The 20,847-nt window shown below is 43.4% G+C and overlaps 1 protein-coding gene across 1 annotated transcript in view; it reads right to left on the bottom strand.

Annotated features, from left to right (window-relative positions):
• Positions 1-19,262, bottom strand: part of LOC139687451 (solute carrier organic anion transporter family member 74D-like) — a 127,363-nt gene extending 108,101 nt beyond the window's left edge. Inside the window, exon 1 of the mRNA XM_071584613.1 lies at positions 19,202-19,262. The gene's annotated coding sequence lies outside the window, so the exon portion shown is untranslated. The remainder of the gene's footprint in view (positions 1-19,201) is intronic.
• Positions 19,263-20,847: the final 1,585 nt, after the last annotated feature.

Consider the following 20,847-nt stretch of genomic DNA (forward strand, 5'->3'; position numbering starts at 1 on the left):
ATAAAGCAATCAAAAGGGGATCGAGATGGTGCGGGGGCTAACGTACTGGCTTCCCACCCTGAGGGCGCGGGTTCAAATCCCGGCGGTGTTGAATATTTTTCAGAGGTATCTCGATCCCTAACTTGAGGTGCTTTGTGGAGGGCACTTTGAGTGAGTACGTCGTCCGTCGGATGGGACGTTAAGCCGCGGACCCCTTGGCGCCTTTCGTAAAGAGTAGGCTAATGCCGACGCCGGGTTTCTCTCCACCCTTCATCCTTTCCTGTCCTTCCCCTATGGCGCAAATGACCTTAGCTGTCGGTCGCCTCCCCTCAAAACTACTACTAGCAATCAAAATGGGGGACGTCAATACGGGTTAGCCTGGGTTGTCCATCCTACCGAACACGCTAAGTGTATTTAGGATGTCTGTTGCTACATACCAGACCTGCAATCAGAACGCTATGACTACAATCGACAGAAATCGAATGTTAACAATATTGCATAATATTAAACTAACCATAGATATCTATGAAAAGGTAATAACGGGACGCTTATGAAGTAATCGAAGTTCAACGAATGAAAGTTGATGGCGCGGGCAGATCCCCAATGGATTCCCTTTCCCTCTCTCGATGTGTAGCATTTAGATAATAAATTGGCTATCCCGATGAATTTCACATTAAAAAAGAGTACTTGCCCCGAGAGTACATACTCAACATATACAGGTACATTTAGTACACCTGTACATCAAGTAACTTTTATTATTGCATCAAATATTGTAAAGTCGCACAATGCTTGATTCTAATCGATTTATTATGTTCAGCAAAGTGAATAAGGGATGATAGAAGTTGCAAATAATTCTGACGAGGGAGCATTATAAGCTGTCGTCAAAATAATTTCGACCTGATGAAATTGAAAGAAGAACGAAAATGTAATGTCATAATCAAGGAAGTTAAAATGTAATCAAAACAGCTTCAATATTATTGTTTCATATTATTTCATGCATAATTTAATTAATCAATTCATTCATTGCGGGTCTTGTGAATTTGAATACGTTGTATTAAATAAAAAACAATACGAATGCATGTGTTGCTACGTTTCTGCCTTCCTCCTATAATCCTCGAGGTGATAGATGCACGCATGCAATCCACCGTTTCATTCGCTACAAGAAGGTTTGACCTTTCGTGGTATGGAGTAATGTGTGTGCATAAAGGCGTGTCAGGAGGAGAGATGCATCAATGGGTCGGGCGGGCAGGCAATGACTCGGCCGCGTACATCAAGGCGAATGTGGGACGCGAGCGAGTGGCGTGAATGCGGCGATTAGCCAGCAATTGGCAGGAACTCCGCCCGGAGTGGGAGGAGGATGTTGAGCGGAGGGAGGGGAGGGAGTGGGGGTGGCTGGAGCGACGGAAAAGGCGCATCCACGTGCCAAAGTATCCAAAATAACAATATTTTAAAGTGCACCGCAACATTTTCATTCGCGAAAGCAAATAATTTTAATCGAATAGATATCGATAAATCAACACAACAATTAATTTTAAAATAATAATACTTTGCATGGGGAGCTAGGAAAATAACTTCAAAGTTTCAAAACAATGGGCATGAATTACAGCCATATTAAAAATGGGAAGCGGATTTCAACGGAATGGGCCGTCACATTCAAAATCCACAAAAATACGTAATTCAGGGACAGCTAAGGTTAAGTGATCGTCCCAACAGAAACGCAAACTAATATTGGAGATGTTTAATGATTTCATCGGACTTTCGATCGGACAAAAGAAAAAAAAAGAGTCAGAGCCAATACCGAATGCCTCCGTATCGATGCTTTCCTGCGGGTCGTTGAGAGAGGTGAAGGGGCGGGGAATGGGCATGCAAGGTGGTGTCCTCCACCCCACCTCAGCCGCCCACCCGGTCCCCCCTGACAGGGCCTTGGGCACGTCGCGTCGCCGGGAGTGGAAATGGGGAACAGTATGTGATGGGCGCGGGGAGGAAACAGCCACCGGCCTCCGTCGAGCATTTGATCTCTACTTTATTTTCCCTCTCTTTGAAGAGAGAGAGAGAGAGCAAAGGGGGACTGAAGGCATTACTTTAGCCGTCGCGGACGGCAAGAAGTTCGGAGCAACTAGTTGTCGCACGGCATAGGGGGGGGGGCGAGGAGTGAGGTCAGACGCGCAATCACGGCTCAAGATGCATCACGGACATGCGCCTGCGTAGTGCTCAACCGGGAGGGGGAAGGGGGAAAGGGTTGGATAGGCCTAACGGAAACATTCGGATGACGGGAGTCGCCGTCGATCGAGAGCCAAGGCTAATAAAGACTCGGATTTTGGCATCAATTTACTCGTAACTTCCCTCTTTATTTTGTTAACTCGTATTCATCAAAGTGTATGTCAGAGATGGACTCAATTTATATTTATTTTTACGCGTTCAAAACTATCATCGTTATAATTATTATTGGTTGAAACACTTAAAAACCAACTCAAACAATTAACGATCAAAATCATACAATTCAATAATTTATATATTGCTCGAACCGTAGCATAGATATCAAGCGTTAATCTAGAGCGACGCGAACGCTTTAAATTTATTGTTTAGAGAAGATTTGGAAAGAAAAATTTAAATGTTTGAAGAACGGAACTCTAATGGCTTAAATTGCGGGCTACAAAGTTAATTTGCAAGTTTTAAGAAATATAGTAACCACCGAAATGCTGAGGATACGTGGAATCACTTCCTTGAGATCACGCGCGCAGCAGGCACCAAGTTAATTCCCGGTAAATTTATAAAACATAAGACGGAACCTAGATGGTATAACGAGGAAGTAAGAAAAGCATTGAGATGTCGAAGGCTATGCCACGCCAAGATGAAAAATATTAGGGATGATATCTCTAGCGACAAAAGGAATGAGACCATTCATGATTACAAGATATCTTGGGCGAATACCAAGAAAGAATTTCGGAAAGCGTTAAGCGAATTCAAAAGGAAAATATTTGCGGAAAATTTGAAAGCATTTTGATCGTACGTCAGATAGATTATGGGAGATAAGGCAACTGTTTATTCACTCAAAAATGATAAAGGCGAAAGAGTTTGGCAGTTTGGAAAGGGCTAACTTATTAAAGTCCTTCTTTCAAAGGGTCTTCACCGAATGCCTCCGATAGCATACCAAAACGCACCAGGCAAACGATGCCCAAAATTGAAATCTCATACAATGGAATAGAACGTTTGCTGAAAAATATTACGCTTAATAAATCCTCCGGGCCCGATCAAATACCCGCTCGCATATTGAAGGAACTAGCTTTCGAAATCGCGCCGTATCTAGAAATAATATTTAAGAAGTCGCTGGTAGATCACAGGGTTCCCAGAGATTGCAAAACGGCTAATGTAACAGCAATATGAAAAAATGGAGACGAGGAGGAACCGAGTAATTACCGAAGTATTTCCCTCACATCCATTTAGTGCAAGGTCATGGAACATATAGTTGCTAGTTCGATCGCGAAACACCCCGAAAATCGACAGATGAAATGGAAAAAGAGCAATTCCCAACCGAAGTCCTACTGCATTGGGAACACCGAAATGGAATGTGTAGACTCACTGGAATACCCCGGCGTTACCCTTACTCACGACCTTGGTGAAAAACATACGGGGAATATATGCACAAGCTAACAAAAAATAATGAGTTATTAGAAGAGTACTTATTAAATGTGATGAAAAAGTCAAAGAGAAATGTTATCTTTCGCTGTCTAGGCCTCATTTGGAATATCCACGTGGAGCGTAGAGGAGCTAGATTTGTACTCGTATTTAAGATGTAATTTTTTCCCCGAAGGGTAGTGTATTCACCCCCTGCCACAAACCCTAACTAGCCCTGAGCAGATGGATTGAAGGAACAAAATCTTTGCATTTGCAGGTATTGTAGATCGACACGTTATTTTTAATTGACATTTAATGCTTTTCCGGCATTTGACACCAACAGCCTAAACGTGAATGCTTTTGACTTCGTAAACTTGGACGATTGAATCAGATAGCCACTGCAATATTTACTCGGTGATCTAATCAGGACATTCATTTGGTTTGATTTGAAAGTACCGCGACAGAATTTATTGTTTTTAAACGAAATCGACAATTTAAAATCAAATTTACATTGCCTAACGATCCAATTCACTGTATCCATCGAATTAGATATTCAATGCAATATTTACTCGGTGATCTAATCAGGAAATTAATTTTGTTTGATTTTAAAGTACCGCAACAGATTTTGTTGTTTTTTTTTAAAAAATGACTGTTAACAATCAAATGTCCATTGCCAAACGATCCAACTCACTGTATTCAATAGAATAGTTTGCCCAAATAAAATTTTAACTCTATTAAAAACTACTACGTTCTCAAATCAAATGAATTTATAAACGATGGAAAACATTTAATGATTCACAGATCGACGACAGTGGTCGAGGATGGATTTAGAAGGAAGAGTTCAGATACTATGGCAAATTATCGTCGATGTCTGGAACGTCTGAGACAACCAAAAGCAGAAGTTAATGAATGATTGGAGGAGAGAGGCAGCGTTGAAGGCGAAGGGAAGATCAGCGAAGAGGACGTCCCGCAGTAATTTCCCTCGCGCCGGATGCGGCTGTGGCACTATGCCCTAACGTTTATCATTTTTATGAGCGCGGAGCAGCGCTTTTACTACACTTCAGGGACTAGAACAACTCATCCATCCTGTTTACAAGGCATCGTCTAGGTGCAATGGAATTATCATAATGAACGCATCGTATTTTCCAAAAAAAACCACAGGAATTTCCCTTTTCCAAACAAATCACACAAACCAACTGCGCTGCTCGCCCAAACGATATTTTTTAATCGCGATGGCGATTATAAAATAAACGTCTTCAATTTTTTTTCTTCTCTCTCAGAGCAGCCACTATTTCCAAGTAGCAGCATAAGAAACTTCCAATGAATGCGACAAAACAGCTGTTTGACCCGCAAAATTTCCGATCACCGCATGAACATTATGTAAAACGTAAAAACTGAAAGTATTAAACGGTCAAGTGACTCTAATGAAATTAAAACAATATTTCATGCTCACAAATAATAACTTATTACACGACGCAGTCAGAGCGTATATCGTAGGGAATTATTAGGGTTTAGGTAAATATTAAAAAAACATTAATTTCAACGACACATACCTGTTACTCCACATTAAAAAAAGTGCATACATATTCCCCATGGAAATATTGTTTCTATAGCTACATAACTTTGGTCATTCTCAACCTCTATAGTCTCGATGTTAAAAACAAATTTTATAAATGATGCAACACTATTAATTAGAATTACTACTATCATTAGTTTATTAATTCAGAGCTTTTCGCCATTGGGCGATACAATGCCCCATAGGTTTCGAACTCTTCAGCAATTAACCAGTCACCTCCTCCTTCCCGCAGCCAGCTCCTTACAGCAGAAATATTCATTCTTCGCCAATCCTTTACGACATGTATCTCTGTCTTTTCCTAGGCCTCCCTGGAGGTCTATTTTTGTCTGATATCCATTCATAAATTTTCTTTGTCCATCTTGCCACTACAATGCGTGTTATAAGATCTGACAATCGGATTCATAGCGACTTTATTAAAAACCGCTTCCTATCAAAAACTTATTCCTAGATCAAATGCAGTAGAAGTCGCTATAGGTGTTCCCCAGGGAAGTGTCATCGGACCTCTTTTATTCCTATTTTACGTTAACGACATTGGACATGCATTATTACCCCCATCGTACTACGGTCGGAGGGATCATGTCAATTAAATTAGGGAGATTACGTGAAGAACAGATAGATTTAAGATGCCACTTTTTCCACGAACGATAGGGGATCATAATAACATTGTTCGACCGCGGCAGGGTCATGTTCGGGTAAGATTGTTATGGTGTGTATTCAACCCCTGCCACACACCCTAGCGGTACCTGGCAGGGTATATAAAAGTAAAATAAAAATTAGAAAAAACCATACTATCCTGAAAACAACAGAAAATTTGAAAATATTGACTCAATTGAAAAATAGAAAATTAAACCAATTTACTTCGGATCCTGTTCGCTTAATTTAAATGTAAACTTTGTGCTAAGTTGAAAATTTTCAAACTTTCCCGTCGGTAGCTTTAAAATAAATAGAATGAATGAATATGGGCCGCCTCGGGAAAAATAAACTGGAACTCAAGCATTGAAAGCTTTAATTACAGACCTATTTCCCTCACACCCATTTCGTGCAGTGTTACGGAACATATAGTTGCTATTTCGATCATGAGACACCCTGTTGATCAGGAGCCATCAAGGAAAAATCAGCACGGTTTTCGAAAGGGTAGATCCTGCGAGACAACTTGCGCTTTTTGCACATGATATTCTTATTTCGGGAGAGAGTAATGTCCCAGTAGACGCGAGTTTTCTAGATTTTAAGGAAGCCTTCCATAAAATACCTCATTGCAAAATATTAGCCTGATAAGGACTCAAGGAGCTAAGGTTACATTACAGACTGAAGCTCCTGCCTAAATTGGAAGGGCGTCTCTTTAGCAGTGATTTTGAAAATGTATTATTACCCCAATTGTACTACGGTAGGAGAGATCAGGTCAATAAAATTAGAGAGATCAAGTGTAGAAAAAATAGAAGTCATTTTTAACACGAAAGTTAGGGGTTAGAATAACATTGCCCGACCACAGTAGGGTCATCTTCGGTATTATTTTGGTCTGGTGTGTGTTCAACTCCTGCCACACACCCTAGCGGTGGCTTACAGGGTGCTGAAATAAATAAAGACATATCCCCGAGTAGGACTGTGGGGGATAACGCGGCAGGGTGTAATACGACGGAGTTGTATTCCTCCACCAAAATCTTCTCCAGCCAACAGACATGAGTTGATCCAGGGAATAAGTTAGTGTCTTTTACGTATTGTTCAGGAAAAGGCTCGCGACTCCCGATTTAGGTTTCTCCGTAGAAATAAAGAGAGCACGACTGGTTGACCTCATTCCCTCGGCTGTCCATTGCACCGCCACCGCCCCTCTTCCTTCCCGACCCGCCAGCACTCCCTCCCGAGCTGCGCTGCTTCCTCCTCTGCGCCGGCGAGAATGGAGGAGGGGGGCTGGGGGGGACATCGCTTGGCGCCCGTCTCCGCGGAGCATTCGAAGTGATTCCCTTTCGTTTGTCCCCCCTCCAGATCCCACACGCGGGGGGAGGGGTGGGTGGTGTCGTCTCCGGCGAAAGAGAGGGGGAGAAGGTGGCGGCGATGCAACGACCGAAGGAAACCCCCTACCCGCCCCCTCATCGCTCGTTACGTACCCCAGAAGCCCGCCAGCCCCTTAATGTCGCAATTCGCACCCGCCTCGAGTGAGAGACGTCGCAGTGGAAGCGTTGGACGGGCGGCCCCCGTGGACACGGCTACTGCGGGAGGGGGGGTTCTGGCGACTCCTCGGGGGTTGGGTGGGTGGGTGGGGGGGGGGAAAGAGAGATCGAGAGGGTGTATCACGTGGCGTGGGGGCAGGGTGAGATGCGGGCAGGGGGCGGAACTGGTGACCGCTCATGGATTCTTGTGCCAAAAATCAGGTTTATGGAAGAACGTCTCTTTTTATCCAAACAATTCCATACTTTAATTCAAGAAAAAATTTCGGAAGTTCGAGTTTTAATGATATTCTAAGAATGGAAAGGTTTCCTCCAACGCCGGACTCTCATGCCGAAGGCCGCGCCTCGGAGTTCGCAGGAGAGGGATATTCACGGATCTCCACTTCGGCTTTCGTTTACAGAGAACTTCAGGTGCTGCACGCCGAAAGCGAGAAGAGAAATCACCAACCATGGAACCCCTGACGCCTTTGTTTAATGAGAAAGCTTATTCCAACAGGTTTCCCTCTGTAAAGTGTGCAATGCCAAAAGAGTTCTCCCCCCACTTCTCATTATTCCCACTTAACGTTAACGACATTGACTCCGTAGTCACTAGTAAGATACGTTCATCTGCCGACGATGCAGTGGTTTTATCTTTTTTTTATTTTTCATTCATATGTACCCTGCAAGCCACCGCCAGGGTGTGTGGCAGGGGGTGAATACACACCAGACTAATTATGCCCGAACATGACCCTGTCGGACAATGTTATTATGATCCCCTAACGCTCGTGAAACAAATGACACCATCAATCTATCTGGTCCACACTTAATCTCTCAAATTTTATTGACATGATCTCTCCTACCCTAGTACGAATGGGGGTAATAATAAATTTTCAACATAACTGCTAAAGAGACTCCCTTCCAATTTATGTAAAGCGCCAATCTGTAATTTAACCTTCGCTCCGTGAGCAATAGTTCATTTAACATGGAATAATGGTATCGGACGGAAAATTTTACAATGGATTTAATATTAATTAGAAAACGATCCTCGTCGAAAATTAAAGAATCGTATTAAAAAGGAGACAGTATCTCTATTGGTAGTTCATTGCCCAATTTGAAAAAATAAATTCGCAGAATATCATCACCTTATTCAAAGCACAGGCACAGATATAATTATTGGGAGAGAAAGCTGGTTATGATATCGCCGGCGGTGACATGTTTTCAAAATCCTTTTCCATTTAGAGAAAAGACAGAGCAAATAGAATCGGGGCGGTGCCTCTACTGCCGTTAAAAATTGTTGCGTCTACAGGGCTGACGTAATTCCAGTTTTACTTGGTTAGTTTACTTTTACAGGTTACCTTTTTACTTGTTCCCAGGTTTGGAAAGCGTTTAGTGAACAATTAACAGTCCTCAACCCAAAAGAATGTATGCATGCGCATATTACAGACCGCCAGTCGATAGATACGATTCAAAACTAGAATTAGATCAGAAAATCAAAGGTTTCTTATCCAATCACAATGACCGCGACGTTATAAACGGTGGAGGTTTCAATGCCCCACATACAACTGGTTGGAGCACAAACAGTTTTGAAACGGATGGTAAAGACAAAGATATGTGTTTCACCCAGGAGAGGTCGCGAGTGAGGTTGACGCCTTCCTACGTAAGTAACGCATGCACTGGGAATATGTGGACAAGCTCATTAAAAATTAGGATTTATTAGAAGAGGAGTGCTTGGTAAATGTGAGGAAAGGGTCAAAGAGAAATGTTATCTTAGGCCTCATTTAGAATATGCTTCGAGTATATTACGGGATCCTCACGAAGTTGGATTAATTGCGGAATTGGATCGCGTGCAGCGTAGAGGAGCTAGATTTGTAAAACGTTGTTATGATAAACTTAATATAATATACTAAATATTAGAGGAGCTAAGCTGGGAATCATTCACCGATCGAAGGTTAAATTACAGATTAAATCTCTTGCATAAATTGAAAGGATGTCTCTTTAGAAGGGATTTTGAAAATGTATTATTACCCCCATAATACTACGGTAGGAGAGATCATGTCTCAATAACATTTGACAGATCGAGTGTAAAACAGATTAATTTTTGATGCTTTTTTTTTGATGAACGATAAGTGATCATAATAATATTGTCCGACCGCAGCGGGGTCATATTCAAGTCAAAATTGGTGTGGTGTGAGTTCACCACCTGCCACACACCCTAGAGGTGGCTTCGAGGGTACTAAAATATCTAATATCACAATTTCTATAAGAATAACTCCTGAATTAGGAGATATTGATAGTCAACGGTAGGTTGAATACAGTTATCCATTGGAGAATGTCGGATATGGGCGACAGAGATAGCAGTACTACTATCTCTGTCGTAGTAGTATTGCTTTAAGTACAATACGTCGTTTCGTGTGAACGTTAGAAAAGCAGTAAGTTGATAGGTCCATCAAAAACCTAACGTAACCGATACACTGCTCAATGACTCTAAACAAAAGAAATACTCCATCTAATGAGGGTTATATTTCTTCACTTGATGGACATAATTTCATCAAATTCATAAAAATTTCATTAGTTCATTATGGTTCAGCTCACAGTTCAGTTAATGATGGTTCAGTTCAAAAGTTCAGCTCATGAATAGTTCATAAGTTTATTTGATGGATGCGCAAATCCTCCATGAATTGAAACCTGAACATATAAGGTTTATGTTCAAAGGGAAAAATATCAAAAAGCCACAATTACACGAAACTCAGACACCTTTTAGCAAAAAAATCGACCTATTTTTTTAGTGAACAGTAAGAATATTGGAGAAGGAAAAGTTAACGCTTCATAATTAAGTTTAAAATAAGATCTTGATTTCCGCCCGTTCCCCCTCGAAATCCCAACAGGTTGAGCAGACTAAAACTTCAATTGCTGGGTTTTATTCACCCCAAACCCAGCCGCTGGATTCTCTCTGGCAAGCGGCCGAGGACGACCTGCTCCTCAGCACCGCTGCCGTTTAGAGATAAGAATTCCACCCGTCCGTTGTGATTGAAGGGTGAGATCAGCACGCCCGAAGGCCGTCGCGCGTCGTAATCTCCCGCCGTGCGGAGAGGTGCGTATGCCCCGCAGCCGACTTGGCCGACTTCGGAATATCGTCAAGCCTCATTAGTTCCTCCGGGGTACTCCTCACTCGAGGACCTACAGCAGCGGTCACCGGGAGAATCTTTCAGATAATTTGCACAAAAAATTGAAGTTGAGTTTGCATTGAATATTATGAATGCTGGAAAGAAGTGCGCGATAATTTTACCTCGTATCACTTTGTTCCCGCTCACGCAATCACTTTTATTGCGATATGAGTGTGTCCCAATGAGTATCCGAATGCTAGTGCAGCTATTATTGTGAGCAGGTAAAGGTTGGTTTTAGTTGGTGCCGTAGGGAACCGAAATGTTTATTTTTGCCTTCATTTTACAATACACATCTAATGTACGGTGGTGCTATGTTATCCATCCGGAATACATATTTCAATGGATCACAAAAGTAAGGAATGAGAATAAGTAAGATGGGTCACCATAACTGATCGAAAATGCCAGGAGTATGAGTAGAGATTGGAAATAATTGGTTCGATAAGGAAATAAAGTATAAAGGGTGCCATTGAAGTCATTTGTGGTCTTAAGTTGCAGCGGTAAAATATGGCCGTGAATGCTGTTCAAGAATTGGTAGCCGATTCCGTCCGTGATTTATAAGAGCAACCTATTTTATGCTTCTTTTCCGAGCAATTTTTGGTAGTTTACCTGTAAAATAAACTGCTCTGGCAATAACTGGCAATGACCCATAAGCAAACACATGGATAAAAATTTGTGATGGGTGCGAAAGGCACATTTACTCACGTTATAGCTAGTGAACCAACACGGCTATGTATGGAGAGGAGGTCATATTGCAAGCCTCTTTCATACAACCGCGGTTCAACATTAAAGCAGCTTGGCTGGGAATCACTCTCGGAGCAAATGCATAATTTTACAGGTAAAATATCTTGCATAAATTGGAAGGGTGTCTCTTTAGCAGTGATGTAGAAAATGTATTATTACCCCCATCGTACTACGGTTGGAGAGATCATGTGAATAAAATTAGAGAGATTAAGTGTTGAACAGATAGGTTTAAGTTGCCATTTGTTTTCGCGGGAGATAAGGGATAATAATACAATCGTCCGACCGCGATAGGGTCATATTCGGGTCAAAATTAGTCTGGTGTTCATTCACCCCTTGCCACTCACCCCGGCGAAGACTTGCAGAGTACATAAATAAATTTAAACAAAACTAAACGCATGGGACTTGGTGGGAACTCCTTCCCTCTTTCTATGATAAAACAGAAGAAGCAGCCGAACTCGGGTTGAACCAATAACGGCCCCCCTGACGTCACGCAAAAGAATTTTATCAATTTTAATTTCGCAAACATAACAGTTTCAGGCTTAACTTTGTGGAATTCCTTCACGATGAGAGGGGTGGTGCTATGAGAAACTATGCACAACGTAACTTTAATTTCGCAGCCTTTAGAATAGATCTTGACGGCTCATATTCTGAACATTCTGCAATTAATTTCCATGATAAAAACCTTGAGTGTTCTTAACAAAGCCATTTGATTCATTCGACTTGGGTGTAATCAAACGTTTAAGCATTGCAGAGTGCGTCCCTTACGCCTCCGCTTGCCTTATCGCCGTAATCATGACGTTGTTCTCCAGAATTATTGATACCCTCGCACTTGAGATTGACTGGAGAGGTTTAGCAAGGCCAGAATGTTACAGAAACAAAACACGTAAATGTTCTAACTGGATTATCTATTACTGATAACCGACAATGTCACGCCACATACTACATGCCGCCATCATCAGTGTCTCGATGATGGATGCAATGTATTACCACAAAGTCACACCCGGGACTCTTTTTTTCCTGAACTATGATAACTTACGTCGGCTTGACCTTTTTCTGCTCTATACGCTTTGGTGGTGGTTGCGAAATCTAACAATTAAAAGGGAGTGAAAAAAAATGACGGGTGGATTCCGTCAACGCAGAACCACAACGATCGAGACGCTGGAGCGCTAGGGTAGGGGAAGGAAGGGGAGGGGGTGGAGGGGGGGGGGAAGAGGCGAGGGCGGGGGTAAGGGAGACAAGAGAGGGTCGATCCGCGCTCAAGGCGTGTTGTGCGAAGCAGACGGAGGTCGAATGTGGGTCACTCAGTCTGGCTTTCACCTACCCCCTTCTGATACTCTCCGTCGCCCCTCAGAGGCCACTCCCGCGACAGAGACCTCCCCCTTCGCCCCGCCCCCTGTTCTCGACTCTTAAATCCATCCCTCAAGCCCTCTACCCTGCCGCCCGCGTCGATAAACCCTCTCTCGGCCATCCTTCTCCCGCCTCCCCTTCCGCCACCCGCCCCTCGCATGCACGCGCTCAATGATGGCTCGTGAGGAATTATCTCCGCGGGGGACATGATCCTGCGACCCTTAGGTCTCTCTCACGGACACACTCCACTTTCTCCCGGGCCGCCACACCAAGTTTCGACCTTGCCACGGAAATAGGGGTGATTTTACATACTACTACAAGACGAACCGCAAAAGCACGACGTGACTTGACGTGTGGCAAGGGAGTGCGCCGAAGCTTTTTACTATAAACTTGCGAGGAAATCGTGAATTTTTCGTCAAGGCAATGGAGAGGAAACACTACACTTTTAGAGAAGTTAAAATTTTACAAAACTTCAAAAGCGATCGAAAATTATTTCGGAGGTTGTGTTACGTCACTTAGATTTTCTTCTACGATAGAACGAGGTGACAAGTCTCCGGAATCATTTTTAAGATTTTAGTTTCTCTTAAATTTTAATAATTTTTCAAAACTTTTCCTTCAAAAAATCCTTCCTTTTGATTGTTGAAGTGTTTGAAGAAATTTTAGTTTTGTCTTCAAATTCTGAGTCGGAGAAAGGAGTTCTGTCATCTGTCCATGCTGGGATCTTCATTCTGGCGGGATGCTCCCACGTTCATGTTCGGCACGGCGCTCTAAAACAACCCTCGGTGTCACGAGCAAGCACGGGGACACCAAATATTTTCAACGTCTTGGAAATTAGCCTCGTTTACCTGCGGAAAGGATCAGTTTCCTAGCATCTCCAACAGTCTTCTCGCCAAGATTTTCGCAAAGAGAACTAATTTTCTTTGAACTTTATTCAATTCCTCGGTCAACACTCCCTCCGATGAATTACAAAAACATTCTCTTGGCGCCAAAACAAAGTCCAACAGAGCGGAAGCCCAGGTGTCCTCTGGTTCTCCAGTAGGTTTTATGGATGGTGTGAAATTATATATTCAGTCGTGGGATACATTGGAAACGCGTCGCAAACTTACTGACTCTTGCGACTGCGTAGAAAATACCTCGCAGATCTCTTAAGCAGTTGTGATTTGACCCAGTGTACATCCACCACCAAAGTTAGGACTACGGTTCTTTTGGTACCCCTGGATGAAAAATAATGACGCATTTGCAACAATGACCTCCGGTGCTAAAGTGATATCTATCAAAAAGGTGACATCAAACTAAGCAAATGATGCGGTCATTATGATATAATTGTGCTCAATATACGAAGCGCGGATAAGGAAGAGGTATTGTAAACGCAATTATATAATCGTGGAAACTGTAAACGATTCGAATACAATGAATATACGATATAATTGCGAAAAATCGCGACTTGAAAATAATGAGTGCACGCCATAAAAGTGAGGATATTTGAGAATATTTTTGAATCGCAAATACAGCTTTACGCAGAATAATAACAATGCCAAAAATATACATCGGTAATAAACGGAATGTCAACTTAGATTAGTCCGGTCGATCATCAAAATATTTGAAAAATTCCTATCTGGTCTTTCGCTGATACGAAACTTATCTTTGTGAACGGTTTACTAGAACAAATCCTGGGGCCAGTTGGACGAGAGGCAATACGACGTGACGCAATCATGCATCTTAAAGAAAAATGACGAGGGACTCCTCCGCCAGCATGTCCCCACCGAAAATGCCCGTCCTTGACGCGATTTCCATGCAACACTGGACTAGGCAGCAAACACGTCCGGCGCATATTTTGCCGCCACCGCGATTCCAGCCGGCGACCTTCAAAGCACTCCGTCAACACGCTCCAGTAAATAACCCGGCCAGCAGGCAAAACATTTATCAAATGTTTGACGCCCATTAACTTTAAAAATAACTTCCTAGGTACATTTCTTCACCAATATATATTTAAACGAGGCTGATTAAGGAATCTAAAAGAGTTTCGAGAAGACGATACACTCAAGGAAGTAAGTGAGACGGGTGGCAGGCGGGATGATTGGAGCAAATAAATGATACTGGAAACCAAATTAATCTCGTCGACGAAACAACCGACACAGCAATTATCCAAGAGTGCAAATTTTTAAAAAAGCAGGATTAAATGACAATGGAGATAATATTTTTTTTAAACATAACGTAATTCACGAAGCAAAATACTTTCTTGTCTTGAAAATGAAAGCGGGGACGTAGGGGTCGAGTGGGTAGAGCGCCGACCGGAGGGCTCCGAGTGTAAACCCCGGGCAAGCCTCTCTCAGCTTCACGCAAGCCGTGTGTGTGATGCTACCATTATCAGCTCTTCCTGGGAAACCACGGGGGGCAGGGGGAAAGGGAACTTGCCCCCCCCCCTCGTCATTCATACCCTGGTCGACGTGTGCATTCCATGTTAGGCGAACGAACGCCATCGGGCGAACTCACCCACCGCACCCATCGAAACCTCGGGTTGATTTGAATGTGTTGGCCCGTGGAAACGATATTTACAGTTATGAATGTGATTGTCACGCATGTCATTTGATTCATTCAATCTTGAATTCATATATCCTCGATTTCCGTAAAAACATTTATGATAATTCACTTTAAAGATTTTCATCAAAATGAACTTATCACTAACGAGACACCATTATTCGCGATGATTTCCTCGAAAGCGACCAGGAGGAATATTTCAAAGCGCCACAAAAAGCGACTCACCTCGGCGGAATGTGTTGACCTACTGAACCGTTCAATCGCTCGCCTACGACAGAAGCGTCTTCTTCTCCACTGACATGCAATCATCGAACGGCTCACAAAGCGCAGAGGGGGAAAACCTTAGGGGCACTCTCGATTGAAGGAGAAAACACTGCTGCATTGAACATTCCCTTCTTGCCAATGTTCATGGAAGAAATAGATATCCACATGTGTTCGTCAATGCGTCAGCAAATTGATTGATTGCAATCTCGTACCGTTGAGTGTCCTCTCGGAAAAGAATTCCGCGGTACTGAAACGGACACCTACTTGTTGCTTCCACGACTACCGCCGCGCTCTCCCCCCCACCCCACCCCCCCCCGGGGACAACACCCACCCTCCCCCTGCCGCCCCCACCCGCACTCGACGTCACGTGACCGCCACCATTAAAACCCTCAACCCCCCACGCTGGTCGATTGACCTGGCCCTGACACCCTGAAGAAGCATCACTCCCTTCCCGCGAAAAATCACGAGCAGCACCAAATCAATCCGAAGTTTGCCGATGCATCGGTGCATTTCTATCGTGACTGAGGTCCTCGGATGTGAAGAGAGTGCTCCGAGTTACAAGCGTGTGCAACTCGTGTGCACGGCAGCTTGATATTAATATCGAGCCATTAACTCCTAAGTGACACGCACTTCAATTAAAAACGCCCTAGTGGCCGGGAGGAAGGGCGATTCTACCGAAGTGAATGCGCGCAAGTCTAATCGTAACATTCACGTAAATGGGGACGAAAATAAAAGTATTATGAGAACTAGAACTCGATGGAAAGAAGTAATTGTTTATTTGCCTTTTTTGTAGAATCTGGCGAAAGCCATGGCGATTTTCGTGTTTACAGGAAATTCAGCAGGCTTTTATTTCGCATATGAGGATAAAAATTAAGGGGGGAATGTGTACGCATACTGAAAATCTTTACATATTCCACATGAGCCGCAAGTCAAGTGGTCAACCTAGTGCAATTGCCGTCGTACTTTGAATAGACAGATGATTTCCTCAGTTGCATCAAAATATATATGAGTATCGTCCCATTCAACAGCCGATATTTTCATGGCTCCTTCACCAATCACAAATTAAGAGGAGGAGGAGGTGTCTTCCAATTACGTCAAACGGATGGTTAACGACGTGCGATTATCAATGCTCTCAGCCTCTTCCATCTCAGTGATTACGTGAGCTTCGTTGCAAAACACTGAGAGGCCTCGGCAGAAATAGGTTCAAGAAGCCAGAAGAGGCAGGAGGGCGAGGAGGGAGTCGAGTGCCTCGGTCACACTCCGAATGACTCGGCACCCTGGTCGAAAGAGGCGCGTTGTTTACCCGCGATCTTCTCCGCTTCATCCGAGTTTTCCGATTGCGTCGAGAGATGATTGCGGGCGCTAAAGCGTGCAACGGATCCGGACACTCGGCGAGACCGCAATTAATCACAAAAGTGGGGATGCGCGATGAGGGGCGAGTGAGTGATTCATCTTCAAAGATGTGTGTCGAGACTGGGGAGAGGTGTGGAGTGGAGACGCAACGACGGGAGCGACCGTGCGCAACATCATCACGCAATATTTATTTTCCTCCCTCCCTCCACCGCCCCCACGGCTGCTCTCGCTTGGCGATTGACGCGCGCCCCCTTCCCATTTAATTCAATCCTGTCTTTCTCACCATCCGCGGTAGAAACGTATCCGTTTTAGAACAAACATTCAAAAATATTAGATTCGCGGGGGCATTTTCACGGCGATACCCAGTAGACAGAATTTTACAGTACGTATTAAAAGATCCGCCGTTGAAAACAAAAAGCCTCATTCCTTAGGAAGAACTACGATAGTGGGATTCTTTTTTGCGAAACTAAAAAATAATTCCAAGGCAGGACGAGGCAAAGCAACGAGGAAAGTCGGATGTGAAAGTTAAAGAGCATTGTATTTTACTCCAAATAAATAAATCCGACTCGATGCCACCGTCATAAATTTGAAACGCTTTGTATATGAAACAAAATTGACAACGACTGGAATTCCATATTGATTGAAACGTGCTAATGGAGAGCGACGGACTCAAGTTCATGGGAAAACTAAGGTTTAGAAACCACACAAAGATTGGAAACGAAGCATTTGAATGTCTCGTCCGATCACAAGGGGAATATTCAAAGCCACTTGAGGTATCTTTGAAAAATTACAGCAATCATCACTGAAAATTTAAGAATCCAAAATATCTGTTCGAATAACAAAAATTCATTGTAATTTATTCGTCACGTAAACGATGACAAATCGAAAGGAAATCGAGATAAGAAACGGTATATTCCATAGTCCTCACATGAGGATTGTAATATACGCTGGAAATACTCAAAGAAATCGATTTTTTGTAATTGAGGCAAAAAAATTGCTAATAAAGCACCAAAATAAATAAACTGGGAACAATAACCACACAAAATAGACTTTTTACCATGGAAATAGTCTATCTTGCATTCATAGCGGATGAGAAATTTTCAGTCGACAAATGATCCCTGTGGGAGCTCGATGATTGCCGTCGATGACAGAGATAAGGCATCTGGGATCAGAAGCAGTCAACAATCGTCGAGGGTCCACTTCGGAAGTTGACCATTTCTCACTCAGTGACCGTCGTCCTAAATCATGTAATCACCTCCAAGGAATACGTATTTTAACCCCCATAGAGTTAACGATCACGGTAAGATAAAATTAATGCACAACAAAATGATAAACGAAAAGCCAATGTTCTTCAATCAATTCATTTTACAACATTTTGCAAAATATTAAAAATTACTTTAAAATTACATTTAAAAGTACCCTGCCTACCACCACTAGGGTGTTAGGGAGGAGGGTTACTTCAATGTCATTAGACATTCCAGACATTAATTCAATGTCCATGGGTGAATTAGTTTTTTTATTACAAATAGTTGATTGCCCTTTAATGATATTAAAGTTGAATACTCTTTACTTTATTAGCTTACGTTTTTACGATTACTCTTTACTAATTATCGTTATAGTGTCGTAATTAATAATTGCTCCTCAAGATGAATGCTCATTAAGTACTCTTCGTTGAATTCTTCGAGTTCTAATGCCTCTTCCGACTTCATAACAAAACAAATTAAAAACGAATGCATAAAAAAAACGAATTTTCACAGATTCAAAATTTGCCCAGACTAACAAAATGTTTGGTTAATATAGATTAATTATAAAATATTATTATATCTATAATACTTGACAGCTGCATCAGACTAACGTTTGGTTCCAGTCTGTCATTTTTCATTGAAGTGAAAATTGACGGACAAAATTTCCCACGTCCCCCGTACCCGCGGCCCCGGCCGTCCTCCTCCCTAGAGATGAGAACGCGTCCGGCGACTCAGAAGCCAGTCCGCCCTTATTCCTCAGCAGATGCAAAACCTTCCCCTTACCGCGAGTGCCAATCGGGACGCAGGGCGCGAGACCCTGGCCGATCGCAACGCAGCGACTCCTCCGGCCGCACGAGGGCTCAATCCGGCCGAGAAAGAAAAACAGCCAACGGCAGCATTTTTTTAAATCAGTTTACGACAGACATAAAACTCAAGAGACTTGTCTCCCGACTCGTCTCAATCTCGCCCTTCATTAAGCTGTTATATGACTCTTTCCTAGAAGCTTAGGAATGCGAGAAACTGCCTTTGCGGCGGCAAGCTGGAAACGTGTTCGGCATCACGCCTCCGTGGTGGATGAGCACGAGGGTAAATCAAGGAAGGTGGGGGGGACGACTTCCTTCCCCCGACCCCCAGAAAGCAGCAAGGCACCCAAAGAGTTCATCTCGCGAGTAAGAGGAGGCGACGCAAGGCGTGCGTTGAGAGGAAAAGAGAGAGAGAGAGAAGAGAGAGGGTACGTACTCACTCAGTGGTTAGCCTTGTCCTTCTGGAGGCGCGGCAGCGGACTCGTAGAGGGGGGGGGGGCGGTGAGGCGGGAAGACTACTCGAGTAGAGAGAAAGAAGGGGGGAGGGAAGGTTGGGGGGAGGGAGGGAGAGGGCTGCAGCGAGAAAGGCCCCGGCCCGGCAGACACCTGCAAGCACAAGAGAGGATGAGGCCATCTTTACAAGGAGCAAGGACAAGACGGGATGGGATTACGTACACTCGAAACGCCTAAAAATGACCATTGCGTAATTTTTGCACCTTTTAAGAGTCTAGCGGATTTTCCCGAGACTTCCTCCCATGCCAAGGTCCAAGAAAACGCCTTTTGCGAGAGAGAAGGATGATTCGCGTTAATTGTTGTTCTGCTGGGTTCCGCCCGAAAACGATTGTAAAGGGAACCCACAAAGGACGAATCAATTACGATGGGCAGTATGCCAGCATCTTTTGCATGGATAATCCAGAGCCACCAATTATACTGCTGGATAATACGCTTAATATAATGCATCGAATTACGTAGGAATTTATTTTGCAACAAATTCTGGCTGCGTAGCTTAAAATATTATTTTAAAAATATCTGTGAAATTACTGTGCTTATGGTTGGGCCGAGCCCCGTAGTTGCCAGGACTCAAAATCTCTGCTTTGTCCATCATTTAAATCTTGGGAATGATAATTGAGGTGGTTTCTCGTTGCCTTCCTTAATAGTGATTTTTAACGTGACACCATCGTTTACTGGCCGCCCCACTGGGGTCAGACGCCATTGCAGCCGCCTCACTGAGGAACAGACGCTGCGTGGAATACCTTTCGTCTGGCTACCAACCTTCGACCTATCTGGTATGGGTGACCCTACCAGGATGAATAATAATTACTCCCCCCCGCACAGTTCTAGTGGTCATCGTAACGCACAAGCCCTTCCACCACGAAAAGGATGTAGTCCGGGGAAGGATATATATATATATATATATATTTTTTTTTTTTTGAGGTAATCTACCGGTTAAGGTAGGTTTTTGGATGGACACAACTACCAAACAAATATTTTATTACTCCTAACAAAACACAAAATCCATCATCCTACTCTATATCAGGTCCCCCATCATCTCTGAGTACTTTCTTCCTCCCTTCATCCCGTCCAACATCCCTATCCTGTTCCTTCCCTTTACCCAACATTCTCCCCTCTATCACAGTCTTCAACATCCCACTGCCGGTCAACACCCCCTTTATCCACTTTACCCTCCATAGGATTGCTCCCAAAAAAACCCTTCTCTTCGCCCACCATACCAAGTACTTCCTCATTTGTTTTCTTCTCCGTCCATTTCACCTTCTCCATTCTTCTCCACACCCACATTTAAAAAGCCTCCAATCTACGTCTATCTTCCTGCTTCAATGACCACGTTTCCGCGGCGTGCATAGCTACGCTCCATATCAAAGTTTTTACGAGTATTTTCTTAACATCCTTACTCAACGTCCCCGTCTTCAACTCCCTCCTCCTTGTGAAAGCCTCTTTGCCTAGCGCAATTCTTCTCCTTACGTCGCTACTACTTTGACCTTGTTGGTCCAAAACACTACCGAGATACGTAAACTGTTCTACCTGCTCTAGTTTTTGCCCACCTATTTTAATGTTAAGCTTGGC

The sequence above is a fragment of the Hetaerina americana genome, unplaced genomic scaffold, assembly GCF_022747635.1.
Source record: "Hetaerina americana unplaced genomic scaffold, ioHetAmer1.1.p SCAF_2, whole genome shotgun sequence".
NCBI classification, from domain to species: domain Eukaryota; kingdom Metazoa; phylum Arthropoda; class Insecta; order Odonata; family Calopterygidae; genus Hetaerina; species Hetaerina americana.